Genomic DNA, 27,488 nt, shown 5'->3' with positions numbered 1-27,488 from the left:
TTAATTGTGTATTTATAAGATTGTTAATGGTTAGTTAATTTACCTCCCACACTATTATTGTACTTGAAATGATTTAACGTCTGCTGAGGGAGTTAACAACATGTAACAGCAGATGCGAGGTTGTTTTCACCTCTCCTCACTGTACCCCGACTTCGTGTATTAGCATTAACTTCAAGTCAGACCTGATTCCTATGCAAGATTCCTTAAGAGTGTTACAGAAGCACTCACTTTCTTTTGCACAGCAAGTAATGACAACTTAGAAAAACAAAAACCTTTTTATTATATACAAAGTCTTTCATGTATAAAAACCAACAGACCCCTTTACTAAGATTTGACCACCCTTTGATCTAGTAAAGTTCAGAATTCATACCTCCTGGAATTTGAAAATTATTAAAATGACCATTAAAATAAAATGTACTTTATTGTTTTTCAATCTGTTTTTCTAACTCTAATATAACTCTAAATTAAATCTTAATTTATTTTTTAGACCAGCAAAAATTAAGTTTTTTGTTCCTTTTGAGAATTAAAATTGCCATGTGAATATGCCTAATTTCATTAAACAGTAAATAGTAAGATGCTATAGCTGGACAGTTTAATTTTTCCTTTCAGAGAAGTACTTGCTAGGGGCGCCTGGGTGGCTCAGTTGTTAAGCGTATGCCTTCGGCTCAGGGCATGATCCCAGAGTCGTGGGATCGAGCCCCACATCAGGCTCCTCCGCTGGGAGCCTGCTTCTTCCTCTCCCACTCCCCCTGCTTGTGTTCCCTCTCTCGCTAGCTGTCTCTCTCTGTCAAATAAATAAATAAAATCTTAAAAAAAAAAAAAAAGAGAGAGAAGTACTTGCTAGACTCAAAACAACAGAAAGAAATGCTTTTATCTTCTTTTAAATAATTTGGGGATTCATTCATTAAACATCATTGACAGCTAGGCACTGGGAATCCTACAAAAAATTATATGAACACTGGCCTGCACATTCCAGAGGCTTACAAACTTCAGCGGATGAGCTATGCTGTATTCACATATAAACGTAACATAAGGCAATACATACTAACCATCAAATGAGACGATAAGACAGTATGTTTTCCAAGAGACAAGAAAGTTACAGAGGCTTTAGGAAGGAAGAAGGTCCCAGGGATGACCAGGCTTTCATTAGGTAGACACACAAGGACAGTAACAGATGATGTTTACTGAAATCTTACTATCAGCTCTACTTTCATGTAACAACATATTTCATCCTTACAACCACCCCAAGAGGTAGGTATTAATATCATCCCCATTTCATAGATTAAAAAAATTAAGGCTTAAAGGAACTAAGTAACTTGTCCAATATCACACGATGGGTTTTTTAAAGGCCAGTTTTTACAGCTCCTCCTATCAAGAGGAGTCGTCTATTTCCCCGCCCCTTGAATCTGGCCTCACACTGTGATTTACTTTGACCAACAGAATGTAAGGGAAGTAACTTCTGAACCTCAGCCTCAAGAGATCTTGCGAACTTCTGCTGTCACTTTCTTTGGAACACGTGTGAATCATTGAAAGAAGCTTAGGGAAAAAATAAATTTAAAAAAAGAAAAGGACCTTGGGATAATTGACCATGTAGAGAGGCTCAATTGTCTGCCATTCCAGCTATCCTGCTGAGGTCTCTTGATGAGTGACTGAGGCCATCTGGGACCAGCCGGACCCCCACCAATCTACCAGGAGACCAGGTTTTCCCTCCTGTAAAATGTCTCCTTTGGACAAAGGGACCCTGACCCTTGATTTTTCTTGTTCCACTAATCTCCACCTGAAATGTCTCTGAATCTTACCATCTGCCAAGATCCAGTTAAAGGAAGCCTGGTACGGTACAGTGCCTCTCAAACTTGTCCACGAACACACCTGAAGGGCAGAGGAGAAGGACCATAAATCAAGGTATAAGAGAAGCTGCGGGAGCCACCGAGAACAACATTCTGTAAGAAATTTACTTTTAGAATTCATTCATATTTTCCATTCTATCCTATAATGTACTACACCTCTTTTTAACTGGAAAAACGTTTTATCTTTGAATATATCACTAAAATTGAAAGTCCAGGAGTATGTGGCATGCTTACTTTGTGGCTTCTAGTACTCCCTGGCACATACTGGGATTCTCATAAACCCAGTCTAAACAGCACGGTCTAGTGGAGAAACATCGACTTGGATATCAAATATCTGATTTTGTGAAGATAAAATGGCACTTTATTAATGGTCAATTCAAGATCTAAATTTTGTTCAAGAGATGTTTCCTATGACTAGTATGAAGAACAGCTGTAGGGGCGCCTGGCTGGCTCAGTCAGTAGAACATGCTACTCTTGATCTCAGGGTTAGAAGTTCGAGCCCCATGTTGAGTGTGGAGATTACTTAAAAATGAAATCTTAAAGAAAAGAACAACTATAATTATCAATAACACCAAACTATAAAGTCGTAAGCACAAGTTAGACTAAAATCCCTGTTTTTATGCAGCTATTATAAAACAGTCAGTATTTTCAAAGTGTTTTGAAATAATGTTTAATAGCTACCAATAGATGTGAAACCTCAGACAACCTACCCACCCACCACCCTCAAAACTCCAAATATGCCAACATTTTTGGCTATTACAAGAAACCTGCCAGTTTGGGTGCCTGGGTGGCTTAGTCGGTTAAGCATCCGCCTTCAGCTCAGGTCATGATCTCAGGGTCCTGGGATGGAGCCCTGCATCAGGCTCTCTGCTCAGCGGGTATCTGCTTCTCCCTCTCCCTCTGTGCTCTCTCTCTCTACTCAAATTAATATAAAATCTTTTTTAAAGGGAAAGAAAGAAATCTCCTAGTTTGCTGCAATGTAGCCCTAAATTATTTTCCCAGTGGGTGCTGTCTCTCTGACATAATAGATTTGATTGACACTTATGATAATAAATAATTTTAGGTTTTACTTTAATATTTCAGGTAAAAATGTTTATAATTTTACCAAGAGTGAAGAAATGAACAATGCCAGAGAAACTAGACTGCTTCCCAATGTGAAATTACCAGTATAGGAGCTGAAACCATAAACAGCACTCAACTATCTACCAAATACTCATTCACTAATTTCATTCATTTGACAAATATGTATAAAGCACCTACTACGTGCCAGGCACCAGAGATATAATGCTGAGCAAAGAAATAAAAAAAGACTTGGCCATTGCCTTCAAGGAGCTGAAAGTTGTGTATGGTAAGCAGAATTCTAAGATGGCTCCAGAAATTCTTGTCTCTTGATATCCATGCAATTACATCACGCCCACCCCCTGAGCGTGGATAAAACCTAGCCGACAGAGTATATAGCAAAAGGGGAGGTGTGGGGGAAGTTATAGCCTTGATTACTTTGTTACATAAGACGCCATCCTGAGCAACTGAAAAGAGAGATTTTCCTGCTGACCTGGAAGAAGCAAAAAGCCAAGTTATGGAATAATATATGGCAAGGACCTGAGAATAGCCTGTAGGAGCTGAGAGTGGCCCCAGTCAACAGGTAGCAAGAAAATGACCTCAGTCATAGAGCCACAAGGAAATAATTCCACCAACCACCTGAAGGAGCTTGGAAAGGTATCTTTCCCTAGTTGGACCTCCAGATGAGGCTGGAGCCAGCTGACAGCTTAATTATCATCCCTTTGAGACCCTCAGCAGAAAAACCAGATGAAGTCATGACTCCCAACCCACTAATAAACAATAAATTTGTATTGTTTTAAGCCCCTAAGTTTGTGGTAATTTGTTATGCAGCAAGAGAAATGAAGATAGTGCAGGAAAACAGCGTAGACTCCTTTGCCTTCATACACATTAAAGGCTCTCTACAACCCAGTTTTACTCATCTGCCCCTTCTTCCCAGCAGGCGACTCCCAGAACTCTCTGAACACACTTCGGTTCAGCCTTTGGTAATGATAATCCCCTAGAGATGTGCCCCTCTCCATTACGAACCTTATTCTTCCAAGTGCAACTCTAGAATCTCATCCTTTGTGAACTCTTCTCCGATTTGCAGGGTCCAAACTGATTTTAAAGCACTTTATTTCTACCTTCAATACAGTTAGTTATATGTAAAAGGAACTGCCAATTTTAAACTTTTTGATCCCATTCTAGAATCAAAAATGTGGTTACTGGGGCGCCTGGGTGGCACAGCGGTTAAGCGTCTGCCTTCGGCTCAGGGCGTGATCCCGGTGTTATGGGATCGAGCCCCACATCAGGCTCCTCTGCTATGAGCCTGCTTCTTCCTCTCCCACTCCCCCTGCTTGTGTTCCCTCTCTCGCTGGCTGTCTCTATCTCTGTCAAATAAATAAATAAAATCTTTAAAAAAAAAATGTGGTTACTGTACTAAGATCTCTCTCTCTCCCCCAATCACTTGTGAAGTTGCTAAAGGCGGGAATCTCTAGACCCCAACAATAGTGCAGTGTTTCTAACGTGGGGGTTCGCAACTGGAAGGCAATTTTGCTCCCCAGGGGACATCTGGCAATGTCTGGAGATATTTCTGGCTGTCACACTGTTAGCATCTAGTGGATAAATGTCAGGGATGCTGCTAAACATCCTACAATGCACAGACCAGCACCCATGACAAAGAATTATACCCCCAAGAAGGTCAATATCAATGACGCCAAGGTTGAGAAACCCTGATGTGATATGCTATATGAAGCCACTGAATTTGTGAATTTCCAACCCCCTTGGAACAGTTTCACTGATACTGAAACTAAACTACACAACTTTGCTACTAAAATCTATGCTCCAATCTTCTTCGGTACTAAACAAGTTCAACTCCCAGTATCTGTTTACTGAAATTTTAACACACCCTAAGGAAAGTCGAAGCCCAAATTACTACAACAAAGGCAAGTCGTATCCCGTCAAGCTTGATCTGAAGCCTATCCCACCCATCTTCATCTGGCTACCTTCTACTCATTCTTCAAAATCCAGCTCAAAAAGGTCAATTCTTCCAGGAAACCTCCCCAATGAATCCCACAGACTAGGTTAGCTGTTCCCCTCATTGTGGTCCCATTGCACTGCACTTTATCACTACTTCCACCAAATAATTAATCCAGTATATTTTCTGTTAGTAGGAGGTACTGTGTGTTTGTTGGAACGAATATTTATTGAAGCCTACGATGTGCCAGGCACTGCTCTAGATGCAGAGTATAGCAGAAAACAAAGCAGAAAGTCCTTCCATCATGCAGTTCACATTCTAATGGGGGAGACAGACAAAACAGAGAAGTAAATTACACAGTAAATTAGAAGTGCTGTGGAAAAAGACAGCACAGGGAAGAGAAATGGGCATGCCAGGTGGTGGGCCACGGCTGCAACTGTAAATAAAGTAGTCAAGGAATGCTTCACTGAGAACCTGACACTTGAGTTAACATTTGAAGGAGGTAAGAGAACAAGCCATATAAACTTCTAAAGGGAAGTGCATTGCCAAGTGAGGGTAGTATGCCTAGCACTGTCAAGAAGTAGCAAGGAGTCCAGCAAGGAAGCAAGTAGTAGAGGATGAGGTCTGGAAGAGTAGAGCAAACATGTACAGCCTTATAGGCTATTCTAAAGACTCTTCTTTTACTCCAAGTGAAGTGGAGAACCACCAGAGGATTGTGATATGATCCAATTCACATTTAAAAAGGATCTCTCTGGCTGCTATGTTAAAGTCTGAAGGAATGAATAAATGAATGAACTAATCACCCGGGTTTTTAAAAAAAGTAATTATTTATTTATATGTTGGTTTTCTCTTCTAAACACTAAGCTCCTTAACGACACTGTCTTATTCACCACTGCTGCCAGATTCTAGTAGAACGTGGCTGGCATCCAATAAGAGCTCAGCGTGGAATGAACAGATGAACAAATGGATCTTTCTTGTTCCCAAAGGACTGTGCCATGATTTTCCCAAAAAAGGCCCCTTATCCATGGTGCTGGTTCAGTAGATAAGTATCCCACTACAGTCTAAGACTTATTTTCCTTTTATTGTCTTCTTGATGTTTGCAGTTTGCTTAAAGAGAAGAATTCAAGAGAGTTATGTTTCCACTTACCTGGCTCTCAGGCGAACCACATCATCAATTAACGGAAGTAACACAGTTTACTCCAAGCACCACTCAGGACACCTGAATTCCAATTCCCTAATTACCAGGGATCTAATTACAAGGCCTTGGACAAGTCACTTCTTTTAAGCCTCTTTAAACCTGTTTTACATACATATCAGTCCATTTCTGCATCTTTTATATGGGGTGTTTGAACTACAAGAAGTGGCTTTCAGCTCTCAAACTCTATTCCAAGCACCTGTGAGAAGAAGGAGGTATGGTTGGGAGTGTACCCTAAAGTTCAACTAAAAAGTTTTGTGTTTTTGCTTCAAAGGAAAAAAGAATTCTATTGCAAGTTTTACTTATATCACTGTGCCATGGTTCAGACTCTAAGAATAGAAGTACAAGGAATTCCTTTTTTGACAAAGATTTTAATAGTATCAACATTTTGGCAGCAAAGCCACTACAAAACTGAGTGTGTTGAATGCGTTTGACTGAGTTGAATGGGCATTATTGCCACCTGTTTGGTTTTGGTTTTTTCTTTTTTTAATGCTATTATGTATAGAAAATGGTTTCTAGAACTGTAAGAGTAAACACACCTGGAATTCCAGGTTACTATCTCTAGCCTGCCTCAGGACTAACAATGGGATGACTTCAAGTGAGTCAGGTGTCCCTGACTCTGTTTCCTCAGCAGGGAAGTATCCATAATCTATGTCCTCTCCACTTCATAGGAATACTTACAAAAAGAATATTTACAAACTCATTCAACTTCTAATGAACGAAGGACAACGAGATCATCTAACCTAACAGATAATCCCCAAACTATTTTTATGTGATTTTGAAAGGTGCTTTGTACTTTCATTCGAATGGAGCTTTCATAACCTCAATAAATGATAACTGCTATTTTATTGTTACTAACAAAACTACACTAACTGCCAGCTATTTTGGTTACAACCTTCTAGTCTACTTTTTTTTTCTTTATAACCATCACCACATGGATCAGATTGAGGATGGGGTAGCAGGATTGGCTTCATTCTGCCTATAATGTTACATAGTCAGGGCAGAAGTGGTTCACAAAATACGATTTAAGTAGAATAATCAATTCTCTGGATTCCAGAAGGTTGCTTATTTATTTAGCAAGCACTCACATCACTTACAAAATTGTGAGGTAGATTCTATTATTCTTATTTATGTTTTACAAATCAGTAAACTGAGCCACAGACTTACCCAAGGTCACAAAATTAGTAAAAGTTAGAGCCAGGATAAAGTTATGCAACCCAGCTCCAGAATTCCTACTCCACACAATTACTAAACGTTGCCTTAAATTTCCAATGTAAGTCCATTTCATCACACTCCTCTTAATCCTCTTCTTTCACTAATCTACATATGGGTATAAGCAGACTTCCCTGTTCATTCAAAAAGCAGGAATACCGGGGCGCCTGGGTGGCACAGCGGTTAAGCGTCTGCCTTCGGCTCAGGGCGTGATCCTGGCGTTATGGGATCGAGCCCCACATCAGGCTCCTCCGCTATGAGCCTGCTTCTTCGTCTCCCACTCCCCCTGCTTGTGTTCCCTCTCTCGCTGGCTGTCTCTATCTCTGTCGAATAAATAAAAAAAATCTTTAAAAAAAAAAAAAAAGCAGGAATACCTCCTCCATGCTAGTAGTTAGAAGTATAAAGTAGTAAGTCTTATTCCCTATCCCCAAGAGGCAAGCAAGGGAGTCAAGAAAAGGAGGTAAGTCACAAATGGTCACAATAAAGAGTTCACTCATATGTGGAATTTAAGAAACAAACAGAGGAACATAGGGGAAGGGAAGGAAAAATAAGACGAAAACAGAGAGGGAGGCAAATCATAAGAGACTCTTACCTATAGGGAACAAACCAAGGGTTGCTGGAGGGTAGGTGGGTGAGGGAATGGGGTAACTGGGTGATGGGCATTAAGGAAGGCATGTGATGTAATGGGCACTGGGTATTGTAGGCAACTGATGAATCACTGAATTCTACCTCTGAAATGAATAATACAGTATACGTTAATTAACTGAATTTAAATTAAAAATTTTTTAAAAATAAAGAATGAGAACGATGCTAGAGGATTCTATAACAAAGTACTATGGAAACACAAAGGAAAAATATCTAAATCAAACTAGATATTCAGACAAAGCTTCACAGAGATGAATGACACTAAGATCAAGATAATGGAAAGTGATCGCTTCCAACTTAGTCACCTTAAGAATAATGGGGGCGGGGGGAAGTGTTAGCAATTAAATAATCTATAATGCTGTCTCCTTGATCAAAAATGTTTTAAAAATTTGCTCCAGATTTATCCTATGGACTACAGATTAACATCAGGCCATGCATGTGTTATTACAGAAGCAGGAAGAGGATAACTAACTTTTTCTTTTTTTTAAGATTTTATTTGTTTATTCGACAGAGATAGAGACAGCCAGCGAGAGAGGGAACACAAGCAGGGGGAGTGGGAGGGGAAGAAGCAGGCTCATAGCGGAAGAGCCTGATGTGGGGCTTGATCCCACAACGCCGGGATCACGCCCTGAGCCGAAGGCAGACGCTTAGCCGCTGGGCCACCCAGGCACCCCAGGATAACTAACTTTTGAGGTGGGGGAAGCACAGATAATCAGGTAGGTTGACAAAGGGTAGGCAGGAGAGACAGAGCAAGCAATCAAGCATCAGACTGCCTGGGTTCAAATCTGAACTCAGCTACTCACTCACTGTGACATCTAGGCAAAGTAACAATTTCAGTGCCTGTTTCCACATGTGGAAACAGGAATAATTTTGGTACCTATCTCATAGGATTATTTTGAAGATTTAATGAATTCACATATGTTATGTGCATATAACAGTGTCTAGCCCATGGTAAACATTATACAAATGTCCACTATTATTACTGCAATCATTCCGTGTTCTAAGATGAATCTTCAAAGATGAGAAGCTGGATGGCTCGGAGAAGGGTCAAAGAGACAAACTCATCTCTTTCAAGTTGAAGAGACAACATGAGATAAGGCATTAAAACAAGAAACAGCAGAACGTGTATTTAGTAACTAAAACTACACAGAGTTCAAAGCTGCTGATTAGATGAGCATTTCAGAGAGACTGTTCTGGCAGGTGCACAGATTAATCTGATGGACAAGACATAAGATTAGTTATGAAGCTGTGACTACAGCTCAGGGAAAGATGATGAAATCTGAAGTAACACAGTGAAAGATAGGTCTACAAATTTAAGAAATAGATAAGAAATACGTAGAAAATAAAACTGCTAGAACTGGGTGACTCGATGTGGAGCATTAAGGAGAAAGGGAGATTCTATGGCCTGCAGGATAGTGCCAACAAATGAAACTGTAAACTGAAAAGTAGGAACAGCTTAACAGGTAGAGGAAAATGAGGAATTATGTTTCAAACACAGTGAACTTGAGATATCTCCGGAGTACCCAAATGGAGATTCATCATGATGTAAACCTGACGGCCCAAGAATGAGGTCTGAGTGAATCTGGGAGACTACAACATATAAATGACACACAAAGGATATGCAAATCTGAAGCCTAGGAGAAAGAGCTGAGCAAATTTGGAAGACATCAACATATAAATGACAGATGAAACCGAGATGTGAATGAGCTCACCCAGCGAAAATATGCAAGGAAAGAAGAGCAGTAACACAGGGACAAAATCCAAGGAATAGCAAGAGTTAAAGGATGGGTTAAGAAAAAGAAATCGTAGAAGCTGTGAAAACCAAGTCAATCTTTGCACAGATTCTAAAGTTAGGATCCATGCTGTGGAAATTCACAAATTCCTAGGCAGTTACTTTCTTCACTGGCTTTTCCCTCTCCCCCCATTACCTAATAAGAAGTTCCAAACACTGGATTAGGAAGTCCTTGAGAGGGAAAGACTAAAAGCCTTATTTGGCTTCCTGTCACTAATACCCAATATGAGGCCTGGTACACATATGCTTGAAGGATAAACTTGGTGGAACAAGAAAAATGGAATATTTCCCATTTATCAAGACAAAGGGCTCATGGAACTCCTAGAGCCTAAGGTTGCTTCCAGCCCACACCAGAGCAACAGAGCCTGAAGAGAGCAGAAGCAAAAAGGGGGCAGACTTTATACACTGTTAGTGAGAATGTAAAATGGTGTAGCCACTTTTGAAAACGGTTGGCAGTTCTTCAAAATGTTAAGCAGAGTTACCATATGACCCAGCAATCCATTAGAAAAGAACAGAAAACATATATTCACACAGAAACTCTTGCACAGGAATGTTGACAACAGTATTATTCACAATAGCCAAAGAGGTGGGGGAAAAACGTATCTCCATCAACTCATGAATGGATAAGCAAAAGTGTTATCTCCACAGAAAGGAATATTATCCAGCAATAAAAAGGAATGAAGTACTGACACATGCTACAACATATCTGAACCTTGAAAATACGCTAAGTAAAAGAAGCCAAACACAAAAGGCCACATCATGTACGACTCCATTTATATGAAAGGTTCACTGAAAGTAGATTAATGGTTGCCAGGAACTGTGGGAGGGAGAAATGAGGAGTGACTACTTGTGCGTATGGGATTTCCTTTTGGGTGATAAAAATATTCTTGAATTATATAGTGATGATGGTTATACAACTTTGTGAATATGCAAAAAAAAACCTATTAAATTGTACATTTTAAAGGGGCGGAATTTTATGGCATTAAGAATTATATCCCAATTTTAAAAAATAGAGGGGTGGGGGGTAGAAACACATAAAGGCCAGAATCCATGCTCCATCCTAGATTTCTTCTTCTACTTCAGGCGATTCTAACATAATGATGCCAACAAATCACTTAACTGAACAGTGGTGGCAACCGTAACCATGAAATTTTTAAAAACTTTGCAATACATGTTGATTACATCAAAGAGAGATGAAATTCCTCATGCAAAAATGGGAGCTTCCAAGTCTTTTCCTCAGGAAAAGGAGAACTTTCATATATGTTAGCGAACTTGGGTGGAGGTACCTAATCGACATTTCTAGTTGAAGAAGATTAAATCCTAGTGCCAGAAATCCCAACAGAATCTTGGACTTTGCTGAAACAAACCCTCAGGCGCCGAAGCAGCTTCTCCTACCAAAGCACCAGACAACACTTTAATCCACACTAGAGCGGGGCGGAAGAAGACACAGAGTTAACCACACAATGCCTCTGTCAGCAACTGGTCCTTGGGGAGTACTTCGCTTTGGAATAAACAAACAGAAGGGGATAAAACCAGAAAGGCAACATGGCATGGTAGAAAACACAAGGCTGTGGAAAGCTCCGGTGTGCTCCTAATTCCACCGCCCAATACCCCAGCACCAGAAAACAGGGAAGAATCGCAGTTTCTCTGGACCTCATTAAGATATTACTGCATACCCCACAAAGCTGCCCATAATCCAGGAACCAAAAGCAAGACTCAAATATGAGTATTCTTCCCAGATCACCTGAAAGAAAACTAGTTGGTAGTACTGTACGTGTTTTGGTCATATTGGAAACGAAGTCTCATGACTTCTTCTCTCTGATGTACTAAAGCACATTCTCACTTAAAATTATAAAACAATTACAACGTCCAAATTAGAATCCTTGACTCCTTTCTTTCTGTGAACCCTACAGCCATTTAATTAATCCTGTGCATCTTGTTCTCGCTTTAGATTTCATTCACTTCTACCTCCATAACCTATCCAAGCCACCATCCCTCACATAACTTGTTTCCTAACTTGTCTTAAAATCCCAAACTCTTTACTAACACTGAACCTTGCCTACATCTGCAGCTCCATCTTCTACTTACCCCTTTACTTCTTTTTACTCCAGCCAAACTCACGTTTCAGTTCTTTTTTCAGCTTTTGAGCATGTACTCCTTCTGTCTAGAACAGTTTTCTCCTTCCTTCCACTGGCTCAGTTTGCTCCTTCACCTTTCGGATCCCAATTCAGACTTCACCTGCCCCAAGAAGGTCTGACCTTTTCAAGTCCAGGGTAGGTACTCCTCCATGCTCACTTTCACTCCCATTACTAAACATTTCTCAAACTAGTCTGTACTTGACTGCAAGTCCCAGGATAGCAGAGTCGGTGTCTGGAGTTTTCATTGCTCAATTCCCAGACATATGCCTAGTGCCTCACGTATAGTCAGCAGATATTGACCAATACATGAATGATCACAATTAAGCAAAATCTTAACTTGACTAAAAGATTTCACATGATATATTCTTCATATACAAATATTTTAAAATATTTTTTCATTGTAAAGAACATTACAGGTATAAACAAATGCAATTCTTCCTAACAACTGCACGGAAAAAGGACTTAAGTACACGTGCACTTTCTACAACACCGGCTCTCATTTTGGTTCTATCAAAAGGAGCTAAACTCCTAAGTGGGAACAGCGCTCCTAACACTGCGCTCCTAAAACTCTGCATCTCCTTAACTGGAAAGATCAGAAAAGGTACATATAATGCAAACTACAAACATTATAGTCAAAGCATGCACTGGAGTGAAAATACACGAAAATCATTATTTTGCTGGCCCCTACCCTGCTCCCACAAAAAAAGGTTAGACACACTTGATAGAAATGCCGCTTACTACACATAGTTCACCAAGTGAAGGTTACTGTGAAATACTTCAAATTCCAGAAGCACTCAGGACTGCAAAGGCCGTGAGAAGAGAATGTTCCAAGCACAGACTAATGGACAGAAGAAACAAATGAAATAAACTCTGATGCATGATGACTATCTAAGGAAGTCTAAACTGAAGACTGAATATATTTGTTCCAAAGTCATTAACCAAGCTTCAGTTTCTGAAACATGTTCAAAATACTTAACATATTTTATAAGCCTCCAGTGTAAATGATAGACATTTGTTATTCAAGATAACTAAATAATTGCCTTCGCCTAGTTTAGGATAAATAAATCTCTATCACATTTCAGACTTAGTTTTTGTATTTTGGATTTTTTTTTAAAACCAACAATTTTATTTTTTATTATGTATTTGTTGCCTATGCTAATGAGCATACAGATTCTACCAACTCAGAATTTTTATTATCGTTTTGGGGATGTGACCACCCTTTTAATTCTGTTCACATTTTAACTCAGCAACTTTAATCCAGTGATCAAAGCTTCATTAGCTTATAAACAAACTGTTTCTCAGGTAAACTGAATTGCCCCACATCAGGAACTTAAGCAAATAAATAAGTACAAAAAAGGCAGAGATTATAAATTAGGGCAGACAAATCTGTATCTAGCCCCACGCCGGTAAAGAGCATTCTATCAATATAGTGAAATGCTAATCTCCTAATTAACAACCTAATTAGGTAATTATGGCTTTGCAGAGGGATGCCGAAATGAAATATGACAACATGGTCACCTCTTTATATGGCACCTGTGGGCCTTTTCAGCTGTCATTGCATAGAGTGCAATATCAATTTGAACAGATGACAAAGTGCTGTCATTTTTCATTCTGATAATATACAGAATGCTTTGGACAGAAGCAGTTTACAAAAAGAAACATCTTGTCTGGTATTTTCCTAATTTAAATATGCTCAAATACATCGTTAAAATTTTTGCATGTTTTTTATATTGTATATAGGAGAATTACCATTTACAACAACAACCACGACAACAACAACCCTAACAGGCCATCTTGCTGATATGTACATGCTGAAACTACTGCAATTTCAATTGTGAAATACATGAAAATGAGAGAAGCACAAATTCATCATGACATTCTAATATTCGTATTTTTTTGAATAGTTACCATAAAAATTAAAACCCAAACTTTGACCTTTTTTCCTTAGAAAAAGTAAGATAGGAAGTCACACTTACAATCTCCCATACCAAAAAAAGTACTTCCCCATCCATATATAAGCATTCAATTCACATAAACACTCCATATACCAATGTCCAACCTCACAGAGAGGAGTGTACTCTGAAAGACAGCTGTCAGAAGGCTACCACTCTCCCACTGGCCACTGAAGAGGACACTGGTACCACTAACACAAATGCAACTCTTCTTGCATGATACTGTCTTAAATAGGATTTGGGGGGAGTTAGAGAAAGGCTTAGTCTGGGAACCTCAACATCATTTACATCAACATACATGAAACCATATCCTTTTTTTTTTTAAGATTTTATTTATTTGAGAGAGAGAGCATGAGTAGTGTGGAGGGTCAGAGGGAAAAGGAGACTCCCCGCCGAGCAGGGAGCCCCAATGTGGGGCTCGATCCCAGAACCCTAGGGCCACAACCTGAGCCGAAGGCAGCCGCTTAACCGACTAAGCCAGCCACGCGCCCTGAAACCATATTCTAAATGTAAACCAATTGAGGTTAAAACTAACTTGAAAATAACAACCCATTGATTACTTCAGATCATCTGCATTAGTGAAAAGTTTTTGACTGAAATGATTTTCATTGGCTCTACTCACATTTCTTAACACTAAGTTTAAACTTAATGATTTTATTAAAAAATAATTTATCAGAGAATACTTTGGAAAACCAAGAAAAGTATAAAGACATAATCTCACCATTTCTTTTTTTTCCTTTGCATATATGTTTGACATAATTGAGATTGTACTTTATATAGTTTTATATCCTTTTTTCATTGTATATTACATGATGAACATATTAATATGTCAACAAAATTCTAAAAATCTAAGATGACTGCACAATACTTCCATTCAATGGTCTTTCCATAATTGCTCTTTGTTAACTACCAAAGTTGTTTCTAATTTTTGCTGATGTAAGTACTGATGCAGTGAACATCTTGCAACATAATTATTTTTCTACATCTCTGATTATTTCTTTACCAAAAATTTCTACAAAACATATAAACATAGCGGCGGGGGGGGGGGGCAGGGAGAGGCGAACCATAAAACAGACTCTTAACTACAGAGAACAGAGGGTTGCTGGAGGGGAGGTGGGCAGGAGGGAAGGGTTAAATGGGTGATGGGGATTAAGGAGGGCACTTGATGTGGTGAGCCCTGGGTCCTATGTAAGTGATGAATCACTAAATTCTATACCTGAAACTAACATTACACTCTATGTTAACTAACTGGAATTTAAATAAAAACTTGAAAAGAAATTCTAAAAATGAAATTACAAGCTCAAAAGGCTTGTATGACTTATTTTTTAAGGCTTGGATAAATAATGCCAAGGTGACCTCCAGAAAATTTTCACCACTTCATATTTCCGTTAGCAATACATCTGTAACCAATCACCACCAATCTCTGCTAGAAGTATTATGATTAGTTTTATTAAATCTTTAAACTTCATAAGATTATACCTGTAACCAAACACTTACACAATATAATCAATAACAACTTTCTGCAGGCATTAAGTTTAAAGGAGTAAGAAAGGCCATAGTTGATGACCGTTCTAAAACAAGGGCCAGCAACCAAATCTAAAACAGCACAGAATAGTGACAAAAACACTGTGTTCAGAGTAAAAACAGACAAACAAAACCCCAAAGGTTTGAATCCAAGCTTTGTCAGTATCAGCTCTCTGCCTTCAATCACGTTACTTCTTAAGGTTCAGTTTCTGCATTTGTTAAGACAGAGACAAGGAGAGCATAATACGCCTTGTTTTAACAACTTCAACGGGCAGTCATGGGCACACCACAAAAAGGTAATATAAGCAATCGGAAGTCTTTATTATTATTTAACAGATCAATTCATTTAAGCTAAAAGATGACTTCATTCAACCCTACACCTAAAAAAGGCATACTAAAACGCCTCAACAGTGCAGGCTTGGTAGGTGCCCTAATTCACGAAGCACAACTAGAAACGAACGAGACTCATCCCATTATCCAGACATGAAAATGAGTCTCACTTCTTCACAACCACTCCACAGAGCCATTTCTCACCACGCTATACTGTATCTGAATGTGTTATGCCCCTGCACGCTGGTACCTGCATCTCTCCAGACGCCCTGTAGTACCGGGTACTCACATAAGTGGTTTCACTTAATCCTCCCAAGCACCAGATGAGACTGGCAGTGCTGGCCTCAGTTTGCAGACGGTCCAGCTCACACAGTTAATAACTGACAGAGCCAGTATTCCAATCCAGGTGCTTGGGACTCTAAAGCCCCACCTCACATTGCTTCAAGATTCAACCTCAGGTCTTCTTTGTTAGTCTCCTTTATGTCAACAACTAAAGTTCAGATTAAAAATTTACTGTTTTAGGGGCGCCTGGGTGGCAAAGCGGTTAAGCGTCTGCCTTCGGCTCAGGGCGTGATCCCGGCGTTATGGGATCGAGCCCCACATCAGGCTCCTCCACGATGAGCCTGCTTCTTCCTCTCCCACTCCCCCTGCTTGTGTTCCCTCTCTCGCTGGCTGTCTCTCTCTCCGTCAAATAAATAAATAAATAAAATCTTTAAAAAAAAATTTACTGTTTTATTTTTTCTTAATTGATTTAAAAGAAAACTATTCCTTCTAACAATTTTCTACCATTTTCTCTACTGAAAGAGTACTTATTTATAATACAGTACTGTAAGATAAGTCCACAGGGAACTAAAAAATGTTATTTTTTAAGTTTTACACATTCAGTCCATTTTGTCTGCATCAATAAAAGCATAAAATAAAAATATATTCAAACATATAAAAATATACTCAAGTATAGGGTATGAATTTAACACTGCATATATTTAGGGGTAAATGTGACATAATACTCAGTTTATTTCACAAGTGATGACTATAATTTAATTCCAATAGTTATTCTAGTACCTTCTTGCTGTTTCCAGAATTTAAGTTTTGTTGTTCAAGTGGTTTCTCCCATTTTTCTCACTTTCAATTACTTAAAACTGTTTTCTTCTTTGGGTCCAAATTTTGTTTCCTATATTAAATCTATTTCCTCTGTATATCTAGACTGCTGCCAACTAGAGATAATAAATTTTGAGTTACTGGTCAGAATTTCTTTTCCTCATTTTTATATTCTATGCTATTTACTTATACAACAGAGTATGGATGAAAACAAGTATCTAGAAGAACAATATTTCTTCAATTCTCACCTTGTTGAGGCTGAGTATCAAAAAATAAATAAATTAAACCCTTGGGCTGGGAACTCCCTGACCATATTTCTCTCACTATGGTGGGTGTCTCTATGCCCCCTTTCAATCATGTGTATATAAAGTCAACAAACCACTGTATGCATTTGGAAAGCACCTGGATGTTAAGGTCCTTTCCCAGAATTAGTGATGAATAAAGAACAGAGGGAAGAGCTCAGCAGTAGCTCCCTACCTGCCATCATGAGAGAAGGAGCAGCATTTTAGATTTGAACAATTCTCCACTAGGGTCTGCTGGTAATCACTGGTGTGACTTTAAGAGTGTGAATTAGAATCAAGAAGCTTGGCATCCTGGAAAGACCTTAGCAGGACTTGAGGTGAGCTCCTCATTATCACCCAGATGGGAAAAAGATACAAGGATTTGTAAATGACCAAAAGCAAAAGGCTACAGTGGCATACTGTATTCAGAATTCAGGTCCCTCTCAATCTGGTGCACTTTCTACTAAACTGTCATTCACTGGGCACCAGTTTCTTCATTTCAAGAGGTTATGATTACCCTTCTTGTTCACTTCATGTACTGTAAAGAGGACCAAAAGACAAGAATCTGGTAGCATTTAAACAGCTAAGAACACAAAGCAAAAGTATTACAAGGTCATCTCCTCATCTAAACCCTATCCCTCCTGAAAATTAGCCTGATTATATAATAAAAGTATTCACCGCGCCACCTCCCCAAACATAATCAGTATGAGTTAATTACAATACACCCTTACTGTGGCAATTTACCAGTAGACTTCTGATCAATAATCATTACATGTGTTGTACCTTCTGCTTTGGACAGCGGGTACCAAAATTTCAGCAATCAGGTAAATCAGAGTTCATAATCAGGCAGCCTAGACTGTACATAGCCCACAGACGTGTTTTGGTCTATACAATAATTTTTTCAAATGGCAAATTTTAAAATTAAATACATTAAAATCCAGATTTTCAGCATCTCTTGAATACTCCCTCAAGAATATTATCTCCCCCCCAAAAGAATATTATCCCACATCAGGATAAAATAAAAATTTTTTAAAAATAACAAACAAAAAGAGTATCATCCCTCAGAAGATCCAGGGACACCAGACCCCTTCCTCACACAGCAATAAGCAACTGGAGCTGAGCAGCAACTGCTACCTTCAGACTGGTCCCATGCCATCCAGTTCACCAACGTCCATCCTACTCTTTATCATGAGCACTTGAGCTGGAGAACCCTGAGGTACATGCTCAAAAGAGAATTAACAAATATTTGTTTACTCTTTTTTGGCCAATTTTTTCTGGTGTCATCACTCACTAGCTATGTGAGTTGGGCAATATATTTAACCACTAAGTCTCAGGTTGCTCATGTATTCAATGGGGGTAATACCACCTATCTCAAAGAACTCCAAAGACTGAAGGAAGTAAGATATACAAAAACATTTAACAATGACTAAAATACACGTGCTCAATTGTTTTAAATTTAGCACAAGCTGAAATGTGCTAACTTTTGAGTCAAAACTTCTCGAAAACCTCAAACTCACAGAAAGCACAAAGTCAGGGCACCTCCCCTGGGGAAAAAAATGCAATGTGACAAAATTCCTAGTCATATAATTTGGTATCTATTGCTGTGTCCTTAACAATAAGGCCTATACAACATAATAACAGATGTCCAGCAAATTCTCTTACCCTGAAATATATACAAATCCACTGAACTACAAGTTTTGAAGTCTTCAGTTATGAGTCAACAAACAAAACAACCCTCTACTCTACCAAAAAAAAAAAAATATATATATATATATATATATATTTTTTTTTTTTTTTACTGTGACAGATGAGGCCATGAGTTTCAGCAGCAGCCACATTCACTCCTCATTATCCCTGCTGTCTAGCATAGTGAAGGCACACCAACGCTACTCTGAAGCTATGGCTCAAGGGCTAGCATCTCTGTGAAAGTCTCTTCAGAGGGTCCCCATCCACCTATTCACATCACAAAGAGTAAAGATACCAAAGTCTAACAGATAATCCCTTCTACTCACAGCTCTAAGAGCTGCATAAACTCAAGGAACTTATTCAACTTCTCTGCACTCTAGTTTCCTCATCTGTAGAAACAGGATGCCAACACCACCTTTCTGCACAGGAATGAGACAATGCATTTAACACAATGCTAGCACATAGTAAGTGCTCATTAGCTACCATTATCAGTGATCCCTCCTTTGTGCTCTACGGTATCCTGTGGGGACTGCTATCAGTACCTTCAGCACCTCACTACAGTTTACCTGCACATACTTACATCTCCCCCACTGGAAGGTCAACCACCTCAGGGTGGGCACTGGTCTTATTTCTTTTTGCATCCCCAGGGTCTTAACATTTTCCCTGGCATTGCTGAACGAATCAGAGATCCTCAAAGCATTTATTAACTGGAAAAATTATGGGCAGAAACTGGGCTTTACCTCTCTTGATGACACTGAAGCCCTCACTGACTTTGACCCCTACAGTATCCCCACTAAAAGAAGCACTGGCTTGCTTTATTCAGTCTGGTCTACTCGCCACTCTAAAACCACCATAAAAATTGCATCTTTGCATCTTACAACTATCATTTCAGGGAACCATTACCATGTATCAGGCCCTTTATCCACATTAGCTCATTAAATATTCACAACACTCCACGAGATCAATATTATCCCCCTATCCCAACCCAAACTTGAGGAAAATGACTGGAATTAAGAAACTTGCCAAAGATCAAGCAGTAAGAGGAAGGACAAGGAACTGAATCCAGACTCCACGTTACTCTCTATAGCTCAATGCTCATATTCAAAATTGAACTAACCCGTCTACCACCTTCTGACCTTGAAAGATCACAGTCTTCTCTACATTTAAAGGATTACTATACCATTCATTAGCATTCATTATTTTTTCTCTTTTATAGTTTCTTCAACATGTACTTGTATATAGTGTTATGGTGTGTGAAAGAAGGCGAAGCACATGATAAAAAAAGCACAGATGTAGGCATCAGACAGACCTGGGTTTGAATCCCGCCTCTGTCTCGTACCAGATGTGTAATTTATCCTGAATCTTCCTAATCTGTAAATTGAAGTTAAAATGATTAAATAAGAGAAACCTATATACTTTCAGCACCTAGTAAATAACACTTAATTAACGCCACATTATGAAGCATTAGGTGACCAAAGCACACTCCTCAAAGTTAATGACCCACCCCTCCTTCTGTGCTATCACTGTATCACAGAAAGGCCCTTCACACAGTGTACTTATCACTCTGTCTCGGAATTATTTCCTTATCTCTCTCACTAAATTGAGCACCCTGCAGGCAAGGACTGAGTCTTACTTACCTATACATTGTCTAGCATGATGACACCCATACATACATACTCAGTAAATGTTTGCTAAGCGAAATTATTACAATGAGTATTTATAGGATTCCAGAAAAGAAATCTTTTCCAACTGGGGTTGTCTTGAATTGGTTGAGGGAGACCAGTTTCTGCTGGGCCCCGGGTAACATCTCAGTAAGTGGAAACAAAAAAGGAGAAACCTAGGCAGGGAGAATGTCCTACCAAAAAACAATGGACGAAGCGAAAACAAAGTTGATTTGAGGACCTACTTATCTAGAGTAAAGGATCGGGGTAGGGAATTAAGGAAGGGGACTTTTTCAAACATAGCTGGAGCCAGATCAAGAGGTATATAATGTGAGTATAGTCTGGCATCACAGTAATTGAAAGTAGATATGAGCACAAAGCTAAATGACAAAGGGGCCACTAGCATGCCTCATAGGCTCCAGGAAATTCCAAGTGTGTAGACTGCAAAAGATGAACACAATAATCAATGCTTCATCAAGAACTCTTTCAGCATTTACTAAGCACCTTGTGTGGGCTCACAAAATGAGGAATAAAACATGGTGCCAACTTTTCCTGTTCCACTAGGATTTATTAACCATCTTCCCCTTTCGCTTATGAAAAATAGAATGAGAATGTTGACTTTGTTTTAACTGATGTGTGTTAAGGCCTGTCTCCATTTGTTCACACCCGGGGAAGTTTTTAACTTTGCTGGGTTAGGTTTATAACGTGATGCGTTGCACAGTGACATGTACTGTGACAGGCTTCAAAAATTACTTGCATTCATTTCAAATAAAATTTTAACCAATTTCTGAGTCAACTTTTGGGTCTTCACTTAAAGTAATAATCTTGTTTAAACTACATTTTTTTTTAGCCTTAACCAGATTTAAAAGACTCCTTCCCATTCTCATAAAAAGCTGAATCCAAGTTCCAGCAACGCTCCAGCTAGAAAAAAAAAAAGTTTTGCGAGGATGCTTACTCCTTTGGGCCAAATGGGGGGAAGGGGCGCTAAGGAAACAGGGACCACACAGACAATGCTTTAAAAACAATTTCCATGTTATGAAGATTAGGACACCTAGATGTTGCGAAGTGGTAGGGCCAGAACCTGCCGGAGACAGCCCTCCCCCACCCAACACTACCCAGTGCACTGGCTTCTCCTCCCCCAATCACACACCCAGCTGTCAGGCTCACAGCAGCCTCCAGTTCTGGAAAGGACGAGGAAACGGATGCTCAATGGACACCTGATCAAGGGCCAGGCAGGCTATCCCTCGGGGCAGCGCCCAGAGCGGAGGACTGAGGAGGACCTCCAGGCTCCTCGGGTGGGCTGACGGGAGAGTGAGCGAGAGAGCTAGCGGCTAGGGCAACCTTTACCTGAAGCTGCTGCCACACTACGGGCCGGGTCGGCCCCGGGACACGTTCCTGAGGAAAGGGCCCGGCTTCCCCGCGCCTCCCGGCCCCTGCCCCGAGCTCCGCACTCTCGGAATCCTCGGGGACTGGCGCTCCTCCCCGCCGGCTCAACTGCCGCTTTCCCGACTCGCCCTCATGCCCCCACTGCTCGCCGCCGCCGGCCGGCCGAGCAGCAGCCCTGTTACCCGGAGCCGCGCCACGACCCGGAACCGCACCCCGCGCACCGGAAGTCCCCGACCGGGAAGACGCCGCTGGCTGGGGACGTAGTGCGCAAGCCCCAGAGCAGAGAGCAAGGAATGAAGCCCTCCCGGGGGGGCGGGGCCGAACGTAGGCCGTACGCATGCGCTGCACTTCTGCGGTCCGGGTAAGGCCTGAGTCACAGGTTGTTAGCCGGGAATCTGGCGGGACGCAGCACCCGTGGTTTTGCGTCGGATAGAAATCAACATTAGGGTTCTCCTTCAAATCTCCTTCTCCTTTCTCCATGGAAAAAAGCCCTCAATTATCCAGAAATGAGTGATGAGACAGCTTTGCGTCTGGATCACAAAGACTTGGGTTCAAATGCCAACTGTAACTTGTGTAGCCTCAGAAATGACCCTTCTCCTCTCTTGACTCTCGGTTTTCTCATCCGTACAGTAGTTCCAATTTTAGAGTATTCCTGTGAGAATGGAATGGGATGATGCTTGTAAAGCACTTAGCACGGTGCCTGACACATAAATACCTAGTAAATGTTACTTATTACCCTTATTATTTGTAAAATGGAAATAGCTATCTTCCTTAAGAACTGCAGGGAATTGTGTGTCAACTATACTTCTAAAAAAAAATAAATGAAAAAAAATTTTTTTAAAGAACAGAAGGGAGGTTTCCGTGAGATAAGAGGACTGGCACAGAACAGGAGCTCACTGTTGGTGGTCTGTCTCCTAACAGAATGGGGGGGGGGGGGGACACCGTGAAGGGGAAAGAGGGACTCAAGTAGTGCAATGCTAGGATCTCTCTCCTATCTGAAAGATGGCCCAGAAAGCCTCTCAAAAATGCAACTTAGCAAAAGGAAGGGAAAAAAAAAAAAGCTGAATTTCAGCCCTGGGCATCATTACACAATATTAAAGTCACCAACAAATACACCATGTATCGTCCCCCATGTTTTCAAATACGTGATTGCTCTCTTAGCTCACACAGGGGGGAAAAAAAACCCTTGACACCCAAATGCTCTCTTGCAACACAACACTACAGTTCCACTGGGGACCTGTTGGAGGCCCTCTGCTAAAGCAAAGTGTGTGAACAAGATTTGAAAATCTCTTTTCCAAGGTCACCAGGTTAGCTGTCCCCTCCTCAATATTAATCTTCATTTTCACTTTCTTCCTGAGCGCCAGTCTGCAGCAAAGCTGCTGTTTGTCCCTCAGACACATAAAACTCAACCTATCTAAGACTGAAATCGACTGGACCCTCGAAGCTTGTACAGGTTCTGAGGAACTGTACCTTTCACTAGTTTTGTGATTTCATTCTTCAAGCAGCCCCTATAAGTTTCCTTATCTGTAAAATGGGAATGACAAAAGCCCTAACTAACCTCACTGGGTTGTCATGAGGATTAAATGAGTTAATACATATAACTCGCATAGAATAGAGCCTGGCACATAGCTAACATTTACTACTATTTACATAATATGCTTACCACTACTACTATGCCTCAGTCAGTGAGCAGATACTGATTGAGTGCATATGTATTAAGCTTATCCTAGGCACTGGAGATTCAGTGGTGAAAAAACCAGACAGGGACTCTGCCCTCATGAAACTTATGGTCAAGTTTGACTGAATTTGAAATAGTGGGCAAGTTGGAGTACAGGGAAATACGATATGATTTCAAGGACAATGTTGGGGATCCCACTGAGAATGGAGACTCTGAATTTGTGGTGATACTAATATAATGGTTTGTGTGATTTTTCTGAAACTGTTAGTTTCAACAGTCAAGATACGGGCACACAAAGAGGAAGCAATTGGTTTAATTCAAGCAGCAGTTTTGCCAGACAGGTGTGATGGGGTCAAGGAGCTTATAACCTTAGCTTTTTAAAGTGCTTTTCAAAGGGGCATAGGGGCGCCTGGGTGGCTCAGTCGTTAAGCGTCTGCCTTTGGCTCAGGGCGTGATCCCAGAGTCCTGGGATTGAGCCCCACATCAGGCTCCCTGCTCCCTGCTCTGCTGGGAGAGCCTGCTCCTTCCTCTCCCACTCCTCCCGCTTGTGTTCCCTCTCTCGCTGGCTGTTTCTCTGTCAAAGAAATAAATAAAATCTTTAAAAAAATAAAAAATAAAAATAAAAAAAATAAAGGGGCACAGAATGGATGCTGGCTAGGTATATAAGAGAATTCCAGAAAGGCTCATGTCACTGGCCTGTAGGTCCCAGAACATATGTGATGAAGGTGACTAGTAAAGTAAGGCAGAAAGATGGAGGTTATCCTCAGAGACAGATGTCTTAATAACCTCAGATGAAGAGTCATGTGAGAATGAGGTCCTGGCTGAGGTAGAATGGAGGAAAAAGTTATTGAGAGTGAGATAGGGGCACGTGGGTGGCTCAGCCGGTTAAGCGTTGGACTCTTGATTTCAGCTTGGGTTATGATCTCAGGGTTGTGAAATCAAGCCCCACGTGGGGCACTATGCTCAGTGAGGGGTCTGCTTGGGAAAATCCCCTTTGCTCCTCTCCCTGCTCTCGCTCTTTCTCTAAAATAAATAAAATCTAAAACAAAAGTCAAGGAACTGAGATGCCGTGTGGACCTCAGAAGCTCCCAGTATGATGGACGGACATAGGATGAAAAGGAAACCAACTGGAACGGTGTTGGGAAGGTAGGCAGATAAGGAAGAGAGTAGACAGACCAACTGAATGGAGGAGACCATGGTAGAGGATGGAGGTTCATTTTCTTCTGGTCACCAGGACTAGAAGAGGGGCAATGGACGGAGGTTCAAAGACACCCATTGTCTGTGTGCCTCCAATAAGTTATTTGCTTTCTCTATATCTCAGTTCCTTCATCTAGGTTGTTGTGAGGATTCAATGAGCTACTGTGTGGAGACTGCTTAGAACAGGCAGTGTTCTGTAAATGCCAGCTCTTATGGCCTAGCACACCAAGATTGGCAGCAAGAATCAGGGCCTTTATGCACTTGCTTTCCACAAGTCCTGCCCTATCCCTTTCTGCTCAGTAAACTCCCCTTCTTGTACCTCCTCATCTTCTCCTCCTCATCCTTCTTCCCCTTCCTTCTCCTCCTCCTCCTCCTCCTTCTTCTTTGTGGCTTAAAAGAACAACCATCTATTATTTCTTAAGATTTTGTGGGTTGGTGGGCAGTTTTTCTGCCAGTCTTGCCTTTCGGTCAATGGCAGCCAGAATGGTTGGAAGGTCTAAGATGGCTAGAGATGTCACCCAGCACATCTTGTGACCTCTTTAGTGGTTGTCTTAGGTTTCTATACAACATGTGGCAATATTATAAAAGGATAAACCCCAACGTGCTTTTTTTTTTTTTAAGATTTATTTATTTTCAGTGGGGGTGGGGCAGAGGGAGAGTGAGTCCTGAGCAGACTCTACACTGAGTGCAGAGCCCAACTCGGGCCTCAATCTCACCACCCGGAGATCACCACCTGAGCCAAAACTAAGAGTTGGTTGCCCAACCAACTGCACCATCCAGGCGCCCCAACCCCCAAGTGATTTTAATACACATGTGCGCATGCACACACACACACACACACACACACACACACACACACACACACACGGCATTGTAACCATTTCTAAGTATATTCTATTCATTCTTGAAGATCCAATTCATATACTGCTTCCTCCGGGAAGCTTTCCCAGAACACCTCTCGCTATTGGACCGCATGAAGAGCCTCATTCTCCATGTTCAACATTTATCACATTTTCTGTTCTTTCAAAACACATCTGTCTCCTTGACAGGCCATAAGGAAAGGAACGTTTGTTATTTCTTTTTATACTGAAATCTTAAAACATCATAAACACTTGGTAAAATGTGTGTTAAATGAAAAGATGCTCAAAACATGAACATGAAATGATGCAATTGGAAATCTTATTTTGCATAAGCAGAATTTGCACATGGAAAATACCACTTTGCCAAGCTTATGACAACAGGCTGAGAGTAAACATAATAGGATGAAAGTAATGCTCTTTCAAGCCCTGCCAGAGCTGTGGGAAAACAGAGGCACCTTCTAGTTTCGTTGCAAATGTGTGTTCTTAATATTTTATATATGTGAATATGTTTCCCTGCTATTTCCCCAATTTTAGTTCCCTCTCCTTTTGAAATAGATTTTTTTCCTCCCAGAGGGAAAACATAGGCATTTACACTCCTATGGTACAAAGCAATTTCAGGACAACAGTAAATTAGTCAAAAATCCATTCAAACTATTTCAAGGAAGCCCCTGAAAAAGTATACAATTTCAGAACAATATAGTATTTTTTCAAATTAAAATAACATTTGAATGTGAACAATTTTTTAAAGCAAATGTATTGTTTATAATAAGGTGAGTTTGGTAGGTGGGAGGGAAGCACAGCATTAACCAACCAGAAAATCTTAAAACAGCGCTTTGCAGATACTATTTAAGTACAGATCAGTTCTGGGGGCTCAGCAGAGATTCACTAACCTTTGTTCTATTGTGTTTTTGTACTGAATATTATTTCTGGTGAGGATCCCTTTTTAGATACTTGGGGTGAACATGAAACATCTGGCTGGCATTAGATGGCATCTTTCTGGCTACATTTATATATAATTGCAGTCCTTTCCCCAAATCCAGGCCTTGTTAACCAGCTGCTAATAGTATCTTTTCTTGCTCTAAAGGTTAGCTAGTACTGCGAGCGCCAACTCCTAAATTAATTGATGTTAACAGGACTTAGGATATAAAAAAACAGACTCGTATGTTTTGTCGAATGTAACTTCTAAGAATGCATAATTAACAGTGTCTCCATTAATATACAGTATGTTCAACAGTGAAACACCACTATCATAAATAAAGGTAGACATGGATAAATTTATAATTAAAAATGCATTAGAAATTACAAGCATAATTTATTTACTAATGTGCACTGGAATAAATTTTATGTGTAATATTTTAAAACAGGGCATTAATAAATAATAGTGAACATAAAATGTTTTTGCAGCTAAAAATATTTCAATAAATATTGGTAAGTTAAATGTGCTGCAGAGTTATAATTGCTATGAAGTCAAGTTTATAGAATACAGTCACAATGCAGAGGACTGTTTCTTGGGTGTATTCAAAATATCAGAAACAAATGTCTTTCTTCGAAGCTGACAAGCAGGGTATTCAAAGTAGTGCCTGCAAATGTTTTAAAAATAAAAGCTTAGGACATCCAAATAGTGAATAACTGCTCATTGCTCGAGACAACTAAGATCTTTCTGGTCAATGCATTCAAACCTTATCCACCTGTTTGTTTGGTGCACACAAATTTGGAGAAATTTCTCCCACCGGAGAACTCATATAGGGCTTTTTTGAAGCTTTCACTTAAAAATTAACCTTAGCTTGCACTGTGGTTTTGTTCTGTCAAGGGCAAACAATTCCTAGGTGGCAGGCACTGTTCTAAGTACTCACATATTTTATGGACTCCATGCTCTTCACCACTTCACTCCACTGACTCTATTATTTTAGTCTTATTTTATTTCACTTGCTGAGTGTTCACATGTGTTTTTGATGAGACTGTGTCACAATACACAGCAGTATTTGCTTGTTTG

General features: G+C 40.2%; 1 protein-coding gene across 10 annotated transcripts in view; it reads right to left on the bottom strand.

The window, feature by feature from the left end:
- Nucleotides 1–21,976, bottom strand: part of MAPKAP1 (MAPK associated protein 1) — a 236,155-nt gene extending 214,179 nt beyond the window's left edge. For 3 of the 10 annotated variants that reach the window (XM_087869371.1, XM_045790933.2, XM_087869372.1), the window contains exons 1-3: nt 21,722–21,976; nt 20,023–20,084; nt 1,800–1,869 (exon numbers count right to left, since the gene is read on the bottom strand). The gene's annotated coding sequence lies outside the window, so the exon portion shown is untranslated. The remainder of the gene's footprint in view (nt 1–1,799; nt 1,870–20,022; nt 20,085–21,721) is intronic. The other 7 variants (XM_045790930.2, XM_045790932.2, XM_045790936.2 and 4 more) reach the window with 4 other exon arrangements.
- Between the last annotated feature and the right edge of the window lie 5,512 nt (nt 21,977–27,488).

Source organism: Ursus americanus, chromosome 18 (genome assembly GCF_024610735.1).
Source record: "Ursus americanus isolate L20-20 chromosome 18, mUrsAme1.1.p, whole genome shotgun sequence".
Classification (NCBI taxonomy): domain Eukaryota; kingdom Metazoa; phylum Chordata; class Mammalia; order Carnivora; family Ursidae; genus Ursus; species Ursus americanus.
The sequence above is the reverse complement of the archived record's forward strand: the minus strand, read 5'-3'. Positions and strand labels throughout refer to the sequence as shown.